The sequence below is a fragment of the Sarcophilus harrisii genome, chromosome 5 (assembly GCF_902635505.1).
Source record: "Sarcophilus harrisii chromosome 5, mSarHar1.11, whole genome shotgun sequence".
Classification (NCBI taxonomy): domain Eukaryota; kingdom Metazoa; phylum Chordata; class Mammalia; order Dasyuromorphia; family Dasyuridae; genus Sarcophilus; species Sarcophilus harrisii.
In genome coordinates this window covers 116,382,938-116,394,378 of record NC_045430.1, presented here as the reverse complement: position 1 = coordinate 116,394,378, position 11,441 = coordinate 116,382,938, and the positions used below count along the sequence as shown (strand labels likewise).

Genomic DNA, 11,441 nt, shown 5'->3' with positions numbered 1-11,441 from the left:
AGATGTGGTGATTTCTGTGACCTCACTCTATCCAAGTCAAGGAGACTCAACCTTCTCCTTGAGGTTCTAGGAGTAATCCTGAGTAGTAATCCTGAGTTGTAAAATATCAGCTTGAACCATCATTTTAGGATATTTCCCCTTCTATTGATTGCTAGTAACTATCTCCCAAATTCCATTTTACCCATGAACATAAATTAACTTTTACAAAGGGCATTTGGGAACTACAGCAGATAGAATATCAGACCTGGAGAAAGGAAGATTCATCTTCTTGAGTTCAAATAAATCCTCAAACTCTTACTGGTTATATGACCTTGAATCAGTCACTTAACCCTGTTTGGCTGTTTCTTCATTTATTAAATGGGTTGGGGAAAGAAATGGTAAATCACTCTAGCAACATTGCTGACAAAATTCCAAATGGGATCAGAAAGAGTCATGTACAACTCTCATGACTGAGCAGTAGCAGAAGCTTTGAAGATATGAGAAGGATACTAACCAAAGAAGAATATCCAGGAGTATGCAACTTTCCCTTTATGACTCTGGTCCTTGGGGAGAGTAAGCTGATCTAACACGGTTTTTACATAGCAATGGTTACATCAATTTCATGTCCAAATACCGCATCACTGGTAAATGACTCCTTGTCTCAGCTATCAAGGGAGCTCGATCCTGAAGATTATTACTAAATTTGGGGCTATATTGGTTGGCTAAAACCCAAACTCTTGGACTACTTGTTGGCTTAATCTGCATATATAAAGCATAATTATACATGCTTATAGACATATATGTTTATATAAATACATACATACATACATGTGTATTGTGCTTGGGGGTCTGTTGTAATCACTCACTCTGATAAAACTTGTTTCATTCTTTGTATTTATATGCCTGGTGCCTAACACAATACTAGCACTAGGAGTTAATAAATACTTATTGATTGGTTGATCTTGAGCTAAAATCCAGGTCTTGAAGGTTTTCCAAAGTAATTTTCCTACCCTACTGCAATAAATAGAGAGAAGAAGAAGAAGAAAGAAGAAAGAAGAAGAAAAAGAAGAAGAAGAAGAAGAAGAAAAAGAAGAAGAAGAAGAAGAAGAAGAAGAAGAAGAAGAAGAAGAAGAAGAAGAAGAAGAAGAAGAAGAAGAAGAAGAAGAAGAAGAAGAAGAAGAAGAAGAAAAGGGAGAGAAGAATGTGATGAAGAAGAAAAGTAGAACTCTGGGAAAATTCTATATAATCAGAACTAAATAATGACAACAATGAGAGAGAATGGAGAGAGCAAAAAATAGTAAACAGGAATTCTGAATTGGGCAAATTTCAAGGTTTAATTTCTCTATCTCTAGGGAGCAAAGGATGTATTGCTGTGCAAATCACAAACTCACTTAGCCTCAGTTTCCTCATCTAAAAATAAAAATAAAAAGATTGGGTTAAATAATTTCTGTGGTCTTTTTCCAGCTCAATTATATTTGATGATTTTATAGTACCCAACTCTAGACTCTGGTAACCCTGTCTGCATTTTAATAGTTCTCTATAATTTTTGTATTTCTAAAAATGGCTTATTTCGAGCAGCAAGTCAACAGTGGAGGGAGTTCATTGATGTGAAACATATTTTCTTATGTACTATAATATGAGGGGCATTGCAACTCCCACAAAAGATCACTGCATTTCCTGTTTTTTCTCACTTGCACATTTTTTCCACAATCTTTTCCACTAGGGAGCTATGGTCCTAATTTTCCTAGCTTGTCATATGAAATATAGTGGGAAATTTCAGCTGTCACTTCACCGAATTTAAAGCCACTTTTTTGTGTCTTAGAATGTGTCTATAAACTGGAAAAATGATGGATCATTATTGCCATCTTCTGGTCGATATGAAAACATACATGCAATAATGAATTCTGTTAGATTAAAATTTGGGGAAGGACTGATCATTTTGAAATTTTATTGATGTAAAATTTTAGAAATGCATTTAAGATTCACTATCACTATAATTTCTATAATTCTGATTTGCTATATTAAAATAACAAAGTAAAATAAAAATTAGTTTGCAATGAATCTGAGTTTGAATCTGAATAAAATTTTGACTAAGACAAGCTGAAATTTTAGCTATTCCAAGATAATCTCCATGCAAAAATACAAAGACCTTTTTTTTAAAACTTGTAAGTTGTATGACCAACATAGGACATTAGTAAGATGGAAAAAAGGTCCTACGATAATGAAAGATTCTGCTTCCTTTGGAGATTCTGACTCTGAAATTCATATTTTAAACTGGAAGTTGCAAGTCTAGTTTCAGAGCAGATATTAGCATTCAAAATAAATTTGGAGGTAGGCAAGTTAGATGGTGTAGTGGATAGAACACTATCTCTGAAGTCAGGAAGAGGACCTGAGTTCAAATTTGGCCTTAGACACTTCCCACTTCCCACATACTAGCTGTATGACCCTGTGGAACTCACTTAACCCCAAAGGGAAAAATAATTTCTTAAAAAAAAAAAAAAAAAAGATGAGAAGTAATTACCTTTGTAGGCACTGAACTTTTTATCCAGACTTCTTTCCTATTTGTACCTAATCATGTTGTCAAAGTGAGCTAGTGGTATTAATTTATGGTATATGATCTACATAGATAATCAATATATAATTCAGTTAAAAGTTGGAGACTATAAGGCTATTCTATTGTTTTGATCTGATTATGTAAACCTCTATATGACCATATCTTCTTCCTTAAAACTTTTGATGGATTTTCACAGTCATGTCAAATGCAATGTATTTCTAAAAATGATTTCTTCCGAGCAGCAAGTCAACCGTGGAGGGAGCTCATTGATGTGAAACATATTTTCCTATGTACTATAACATGAGAGGCATTGCGATTCCCACAAAAGATCACTTCATTATCCCAAAGAGATCTTAAAGAAGGGAAAGGGATGTGTATGTGCAAGAATGTTTGTGGCAGCCCTTTTTGTACTGGCCAGAAACTGGAAACAGAGTGGCTGCCCATCAATTGGAGAATGGCTGAATAAATTTTGAAATATGAATGTTATGGAATATTATCGTTCGGTAAGAAATGACCAACAGGATGATTTCAGAGAGGCCTGGAGAGACTTACATGAACTGATGCTGAGTGAAATGAGCAGGACCAGGAGATCATTATATACTTCTACAACAGTACTATATGATGATCAATTCTGATGGATGTGGTTCTCTTCAACAATGAGATGAGCCAGATCAGTTCCAATTGTTCAGTAATCAAGAGAACCAGCTACACCCAGTGAAAAAACTATGGGAAATGAGTGTGGACCACAGTATAGCATTTTCACTCTTTCTGTTATTGTCTGCTTGCATTTTTGTTTTCCTCCTCAGGTTATTTTTCCTTCTTTCTAAATCCAATTTTTCTTGTGCAACAAGATAACTGTATAAATATATATACATATATTGCATTTAACATATGCTTTAACATATTTAACAAATATTGGACTACCTGCCATCTAGGGGAGGAGGTGGGGGAAAGGAGGGGAAAAGTTGGAACAGAAGGTTTTGCAAAGGTCAGTGTTGAAAAATTACCCATGAATATGTTTTGTAAATAAAAAGCTAATAATATAAAAAAGATCATTTCTTGTTTTTCCTTACTTGCACATTTTTTCTATAATCTTTTCCACTTTTTCAAACTCCCCAGAATACTCCATTTAAAAATATACATTGTGCCCAGAATGTGTAAAATTCTTCACCAATTTGCCTCCCACATTATAATGGGTTTATTTTTCCTAGTCAGAGGTTATAATTAATACTAATGATAATAATAACTAGTGTCTATATGACATACCTATTCTGTGCCAGACACTGTGCTAAGTACTTTATGAATTCTCATTTGATCTTCACAATCACCCTGGGAAGTAGATGCCATTATTATTCCCATTTCATGGATGGGGAAATTAAGGTAAGCAGAGATTAAGTGACTTGTCCAACCAGAATCACACAGCTAGTAAATGTCTGAGGCTAGATTTGAATTTATGTTTTCCTTTCCTGCAGACCTGGTGTTTTATTCACGATATACACTATCTAGCAGTCTCTAATTCATTAGTTCAATGCAAATTTATAAAATGAAATACCATAGAAAAAAATAGCAATGGCATTTTGTCTCCTTAAACCTAGAGCACTCTTTCACTAATATTTATGCCAAGAGTGGAAAGATTGGACACAGAGAGGGATTAAAGAAGGTGGGATATATCAAAGGAACACATGTGGCTACATAATACATTACAAGAGCATACATGTAAAAAAATCTATTTGACTTTATTATATGGTTAAAGGGTAATTCATGCCTTAGATATTACAGGACTATTGAATCTTCTGGTGATATCATTGTGCTGCTCTGATGTACCTGCTATGATGAGCACTTTTTCTCTACTGTTTCCCCACTGCTCACTCATTCAATGGATTGCTTCCTGTTGCTGCCTATTGGCTTCAGGTGCAACCTTCATCTAAAATATGACCTTTTTTTTTTTCATAAAATAAGTATTGATTTTTTTCCTGCTTTTTAACTTTTAGACCAGAGGCTAAGTTTTAGTTCTATTAGTGAGAAAGATAGGTTCCTATAAATCTAGTCTTCAAAATAGGTAAAAAAAAACAAAACTTCAGCTACTTATTTCCATGAGGAAGAAACTCTCAACTTCAAGCATCCATTAATCCATAAATTCCACACCTGGGATTTTACTCCTGAGGTTAATTATCACAAGTAAAGACTCACTTGTATAATGTTATTCATATAAATATCTTTTATGATAAGAAAATGATGGCAATAAAATTTATGTTTAGAGAATGGCTGAATACAAATGAAGTACAATGGAAGGGGAGGATGCGTGATTAGATCAGTCAGAACAGTAATCTATTCAATGAAATTATATGCCAGAACTCCTGATTAAGGATGAAGACAGTGATAGGGCTCCACTGATTATCCCACTCACTTATAAGTAAATGCCTTTGTTAAGTACGAATACTCTCTTATTGAATAAACCACTAAAAACCAAGTATAAACAGGACCAGTGTACTTTGAATCGTTAAAAACTATTTCGTGAGATATTTGGAATTTGTATTAAAGAGAAGAGCTATCTCATAACTAGATTTCAATTCCAAAGGATGAAAGTAAAGAGGAAGAATAAGAGCTTAACCCAGAACTGGCATCCTCAGAGTTAATAGAAAAAAGAACATCAGAAAGTAAGATTGAGCTGAGACAGAGAAGGAAGATTTTGAAGGAAGATTTTGAAGAGGACCATCAACTTTATAGATATCTTGGACAGAAAGATCTAGGCTGATGCCATTCATGTATCCACAAACTCAAGAACAGAGGGAAATCCCAAGAAAATGTCTGTTTTTCCCCTAGCTTCCCCAGCCAGTGTTTCTCTAGCCACAGACATTATAATATATTCTTGCTATTTTGCTACTCAAATATTTTAGTAACCTAAATTTTTTTCCTCATTCACAAAGAGGCGATAGGTTAGCTAGAACTAGCTATAGATGTAAATTTCTAATGCACTATTTATTTATTTTTATCACTAATAAAATTGAGTTCCAGATTCTTTTTTTCCATCTCACACCTTACCCATCCACTGAGAAGGCAAACAATATACTAATTATACATGTGAAATCATGCAAAATGTATTTCCATATTAACCATATTGCAGAAAGTGAGAAAATTATATTCCAATTTGCATTCAGAAATTCATCTCTGAATTGGAGAGTATTTTTTCATCATGATCCCTTTGGAATTGTCTTGGATCACTGTATTGATCAGAGGAGTCAAGTCTTTCACAATTATTCATCATTACAACACTGATGTTACAAAGCACTATGATTTCCTGATTCTTCTCACTTCACTTGACATTGATTCATCTATTCATGCCATGGTTTGTTTGTTTTTTCTGAAACCATCCTCCTCATCATTTCTTATAGCACAATAGTACTTTAACATAATCATATGCCACAACTTGTTCAGTAATTTCTTAATTGATGAACATTGCCTCTTTTCCAATTCTTTAACACCAAAAAAAGATTCTATAAATATTTTTGTACATATAAGTCCTTTTCCTTTTTCATTAATCTCTCTGGGATACAGAACTACAAGTGATATTGCTGCCTCAAAGAGCATGTACAATTTTATAGTTCCCTCATCCCCTCCTACTTTTTTAATTTCTGAAACCTGTGAGGTGTTACCCCAGAGTTGTTTTAATTAGAGCATTTTTTCTATATGATCATATATAGCCTGACGTCTTCTGAAAACTGCCTATTCATGTACATTGATTATCAATTGAGGAATAGCTATTATTTTTTAATTTGACTTAGTTCTATATATATATATATTTGAGAAATGAGGTGTTTATCAGAAAAAGCTTGCTGTAAAATTTTTTTATATTACTTCATTATCTATGATACTTTTAGTACAATGTAGTTTCCCTGATTATCTCTATCAATTAGGACTAATATTTGCTTTTTCTGAGATTATGATTGCTACCCCTTCATCTTTCACTCCAACTGAAGCATAATATATTCGGGTTCAGCTATTTATTTTAACTCTATATGTGTCTTTCTATCCCAAGTATATCTCTAATATACAACATATTGTTGGATTCTGCTTTCTAATCCATTCTGCTATCTTCTTCTATTGTAGAGGTTAGCTCATCCCCATTCAAATTCATAGTTATACATGCTAATTGCCCATTTTCCTCTATTTATATTTCTCTCTCTATTTTCACCCTTTCCTCAAAAGTTTGTCTTGCTTCTGACCATTACCTTCCCTAATATGCTCCCATATCTTATCTTCTTCCTGTCTTGTCACTTTATTGTTTAATTTCTATAGTGTATATATTTTGTTGCTTCTTTGAACCAATTCTAATGAGAGTGAGATTTAAGACTTGTCCACCCCCATATTTCCCTTTGCTATAAAAGTTCTTTTTTACATGCCTCCTTTATGTGAAACTATTTGCCTTAGTTTATCTCACCCTTCCATCTTCTCCCAATGCATAATCTTTGTCACCCTTAATTCTTTTTTTTTTTGAGATCATCTCAACAAAATCTATTCATATCCAAGCTTTCTCTATGCACTCTTTCTAACTTCCCAAAAAGATATAATCTTCCCACATAGTAATGTAAATAATTTAATTTTACTGAGTCCTTTATAAATACTTTTACATATTTACTTTTTAATGTTTCTCTTGGTCTTTTCAGTTAGGAATATTTGGAAGTCCTTTATTTTCATTGAATATTCATTTTCCTCCCAAAGGATTATATTTACATTTACTGGGTGGGTTGCTCTTGTTGCAATCCTAGGTTCCTTGCCCTCTGGAATATTATGTTCCAAGCCTTTCATTCCCTAAAAAGTGGATGCTGCTTCTGCCATGGTCTAGGCCTGAAACTATCTCAATAATACAGACTTCTTCTGAAGCCCTTCTAAGTTAGACAAGAAAAAAAAATGTATCCTTATATGATCTTTTGTTTTCGCTGCCAATCCAAAATTTGATTAGTGATGTTATTTTAAAGTTGTTTGGAGGGGAATATTGGGAGAGTTAGCTGAGTTCTGATCTGCATTCCATCAGTACTCCATCTTGACTCTGCTGGAGGAAGCATAAATGTAAATCTTGGCAGAAATCCTAACCTTTTCCTAAATGTTAGGAATTTTCCCACCTGCAGACTCATTGTGATTTAACTTGTAACTTGTCATCTTAAAACAAACTCCCAGTGGAGTGAACCACATAGACCTTGTTGTTCTTCTTAAGTCATTTTAAAATTGCATTATACTTTTCATGGTTCTATTTGAGATTGTGTTGGCAAAGATACTGAAATGTTTTGTCATTTCCTTCTACAGATTATTTTATGGATGTGGAAATGAGGCAAACAAGACTAAGTGATTTACCCAGCATCACACAGCTAGTAGGTGTCAGAGGCTAGACTGAATTCATGAAAAATATCTTCCTTACTCTTAAGCCCAGAATTTTATGCTTTACTATCTCACTGCCCGCATAGATCTTAGCACCAATTATGTTGCCCCAGGTTTAAATTTGCAAACCATTGTATCAAGGAGTTATAGGACATAAGGAAATCTAGTTTGGTTCTTTTTGACTGGGAATTGCCTTGAGCATGATTTGTAATTGAAGATAAGGTTGGGGTATGAAACAAATTCTTGCCCAAAGAACTTCCCCCATAAGAGTGAATTACTGAAACGGCTTTCTCCTTTCAGACCGTTATACCTCATCCCAAGATTTCTTTCCCTTCTACTTCCAGAAAAAGAAGATCTGGAATAAGTTGACTGTCTCCTTCTTCCCACTGGAAATTGCAATGAACACCTCTGGTAGAGGCACATGATATCCAGAAATTTGATAGTCCAGATAAAGTGAGTTTCTTAAACCTCCAATTCTTGATTATTTTTTCCTACCTTATTTTCCTTTCTGTGAAAAGTCCATTAATAGTGATCTGAAAAATGGAAGTTTCCAGCCTTGGTGATTTCTTCTTTAATAATCCTGAATTTGGAAATTCTTGGGTTCCAGAATCAAGATTTGGTTGACCAGAAGAAAAATATTTCTTTAACAATATTTTTCTCAGAGAAAGAGGATGGTCATTAGGGTTGCCCTGAAAAAATTAGAGAAATGTATCTTAAACAAATTTTAGATATAAATGCATATGTAACAAATTGATAAAAGTGGTTTTATTATGTCAAAATAAGATGCATCAATTTTTAAGGCATTGATTTCATAGCATTTTTTGGTAAGCATGTATTTTTTTATCTAACAGATAACATAACTACCATTCTAATGAGCTCTGCCCATGAATAAAAATTACATTAAAATAATCTTAATTTTAAAAGATTGGGAATTTAGGGTTAAATAATCTTTACAACTACTTCTAGCAGTAAATTCTATGTTACTAATTTGAATAAAAATGTAGTCTGTTTTCTCAAGATATAAAGGCATGTTAAAATAGATTCTAATAACTTATCAAGAATTTTAAAATATGTTGAAAATTATAATAAAGGGAAAGAAATAAGGCATCTTAAACAGAAAAAAGTTCTCAAAAGAACTTTTTTCTGTTCTCAAGGATTTTGAATATGAAATAGAGTGGGCCTGGCATTTAAAAGTTGAGAATGGCCTGGGATGGGGAGTCTGGGGGATGAGGAAGTGAATGGGGTAGCAGGCAAAAAAAGTTCAGGTCAAACTTTTTGAAAATTTTGGCAGTCATTATAATCTTTTTTTTTATCAGAAATACTTCTACTCAACTTCCACACGATGGCAGTGTTTAAGAATTTTACTAGACTAATATGCCTGGAAAAGAATATCAATGAAACATTTAGAAATATACGATAGAAAAGTAGAAGGAAGTTTAGAAGAGGACACAGGAAAGCACAATAGTATTGGAACTACTATGAAATGTAAATATATACATACATGCACATATGTGTGTATCTATATTTATATTCATAAATACCTTTCTTTTTTAAAAAAGCTTACTCACAGTTTCATGATAACCACAATATATGTGTGTATGTAATTCCTAATAAGAATTATTAGATTTTGACACTGTAGTGATGCCCTATCATGGCACAGAGGCAACTTTGAGTTCTTAAAAGTTATGCCAATATAATGCTTTGGCAAATTATAACAAACTGAAAAGAGTTTGGGTGTAGTCCTGGAGAGAATGTATATCTACAATCCGAAGAGAAACTTGGTTGAATATAAGGAGGATCATCACCAGCATGTTGACCATTATATAAATTATTCATATCCCTAAAATAATGGCTTCATAAAGGTATTAATATTGATTGAAGAAAAGGGACAGTATTCAATATTTGAGAATAGTGGTCAAAGAAGTTATCAAGTAGTGACTATTAATATGAAATATTAATCATCAATTGTATTTTAACATGTAATTTTCTCTATTGAAGGTTTTTATAAATGATACTTCAAACTGTCTTGGCAAAATGAACATATTTAGAGCTGTGGAGAAACTATACAGATCAGATATCCAGATATCTTTCTAAACTAGAAATGGTTGTATGTTGAATAATGCTAAATTTAATAAAAATTTGTTTCTGTCAGATTTATGACTAAAACAGAGTATAATATAGATATACCAAAGGGAAGTCAGCATGGGTCCAAGATCTCTTCTCTTCAAAAGAATTTCCATGGCCAGATAAAGGTGAAGGAACTTGTATTTTTTTTTTTTTTTGACATTTTACAACTTTATTTAAATAAAGTCCAGCTTGGTTTTCATCCATATTAACTGTCTGTAAGCTTTTGAAAGTAATGACAGTCATATAAGAAACCAATGTATGTAGCTTGTATGGCACTTGTTTAGTGAATTTTCAGCCTTATTGCATTTCCTGGATAAATTCACTGGGATACTGTATGGGACATTCCTTATTTCTTTGGGCCAAACAACTTTAAGTGTAGTGTCAATGCATCCATCTGGAGTTCCCATTTCTTTCATGGTAAATTTGTGAATTTCTTTCAGAGGCTGAGGAGCTCATTTTTGAAGCCTTCGCCATGAATTCTCTTATAAATGTTGATGGTATACTCTTTAGTCACCTAGTTGATGGCAGAACCTCTCTTCTTTTTCTTTCCACCTTTCTTTGAGGGAGCCATCCTACCCTAGCACAGTTTGAAAAGGAAGGGCCCAGAATATTGTGGGGAAAATCTAATTGATAAGGGAACTTTTAAACACTCATAGGACGCTTTTCAGAATAGAGCTGCCCAATTTTACTGACTCCTAATTAGATTTTTAAAATTTGTCTTCATGATTTAAGACAAAAACCAAATCTCTTAGATACAATAGATATTTGTGAAGGACTTCATTTTAGCCATCATGTGTGTTATATAAACTCTTACATTTAACAGCTGTAAATCATCATTCTGTTTAGTACTGGTCAGAATAAATCACACCTGGAATTAGTGGTCAAATCCATGAGCAGGAGATTAAGTGCTACAAAACCTGAGATTTCCACAAACTTGTGGCTCTCTGATGAAAAGTGAAATGAAAAGATGAAAAAGTTTCTTTATTCTCACTATCTTGTTTAGTGAATCTATTCTTGTGTTTAGAGATATAAAAGTCTAAGGAATAAGTGATCTTTAATTATCTGGGAGCAAGATAGAGTTCAGACAGTAGCCCAAACTGCCCATTGCTCAGCACAACCACCACAATTTCTGGCATTTCAGTGATAAATCTTCATTACTACAACAAGAAAATTAAAGTGATTTAAGTCATTATTACTTACTATGTGAATATCTACCTCATAGTATTGTTATGGGGAAATAATACTTGAGTTTAAGCTTTGAATGTCATGTGCAAAGTAATTTGCTCTTTCAAATAAAAGCAGTATATATATATTTTTAAATTGATCTTGAAATTAGCAGATCTTCCATAATAAATAGAACTCATGGATCTTTCTAGAAGTACATTTTCTCTTGCATAAGAAATCCTTA

The 11,441-nt window shown here is 33.2% G+C and overlaps 1 pseudogene; it reads right to left on the bottom strand.

The window, feature by feature from the left end:
- Positions 1 to 588: 588 nt before the first annotated feature.
- LOC100921450 lies at positions 589 to 10,604 on the bottom strand (annotated as a pseudogene).
- Between the last annotated feature and the right edge of the window lie 837 nt (positions 10,605 to 11,441).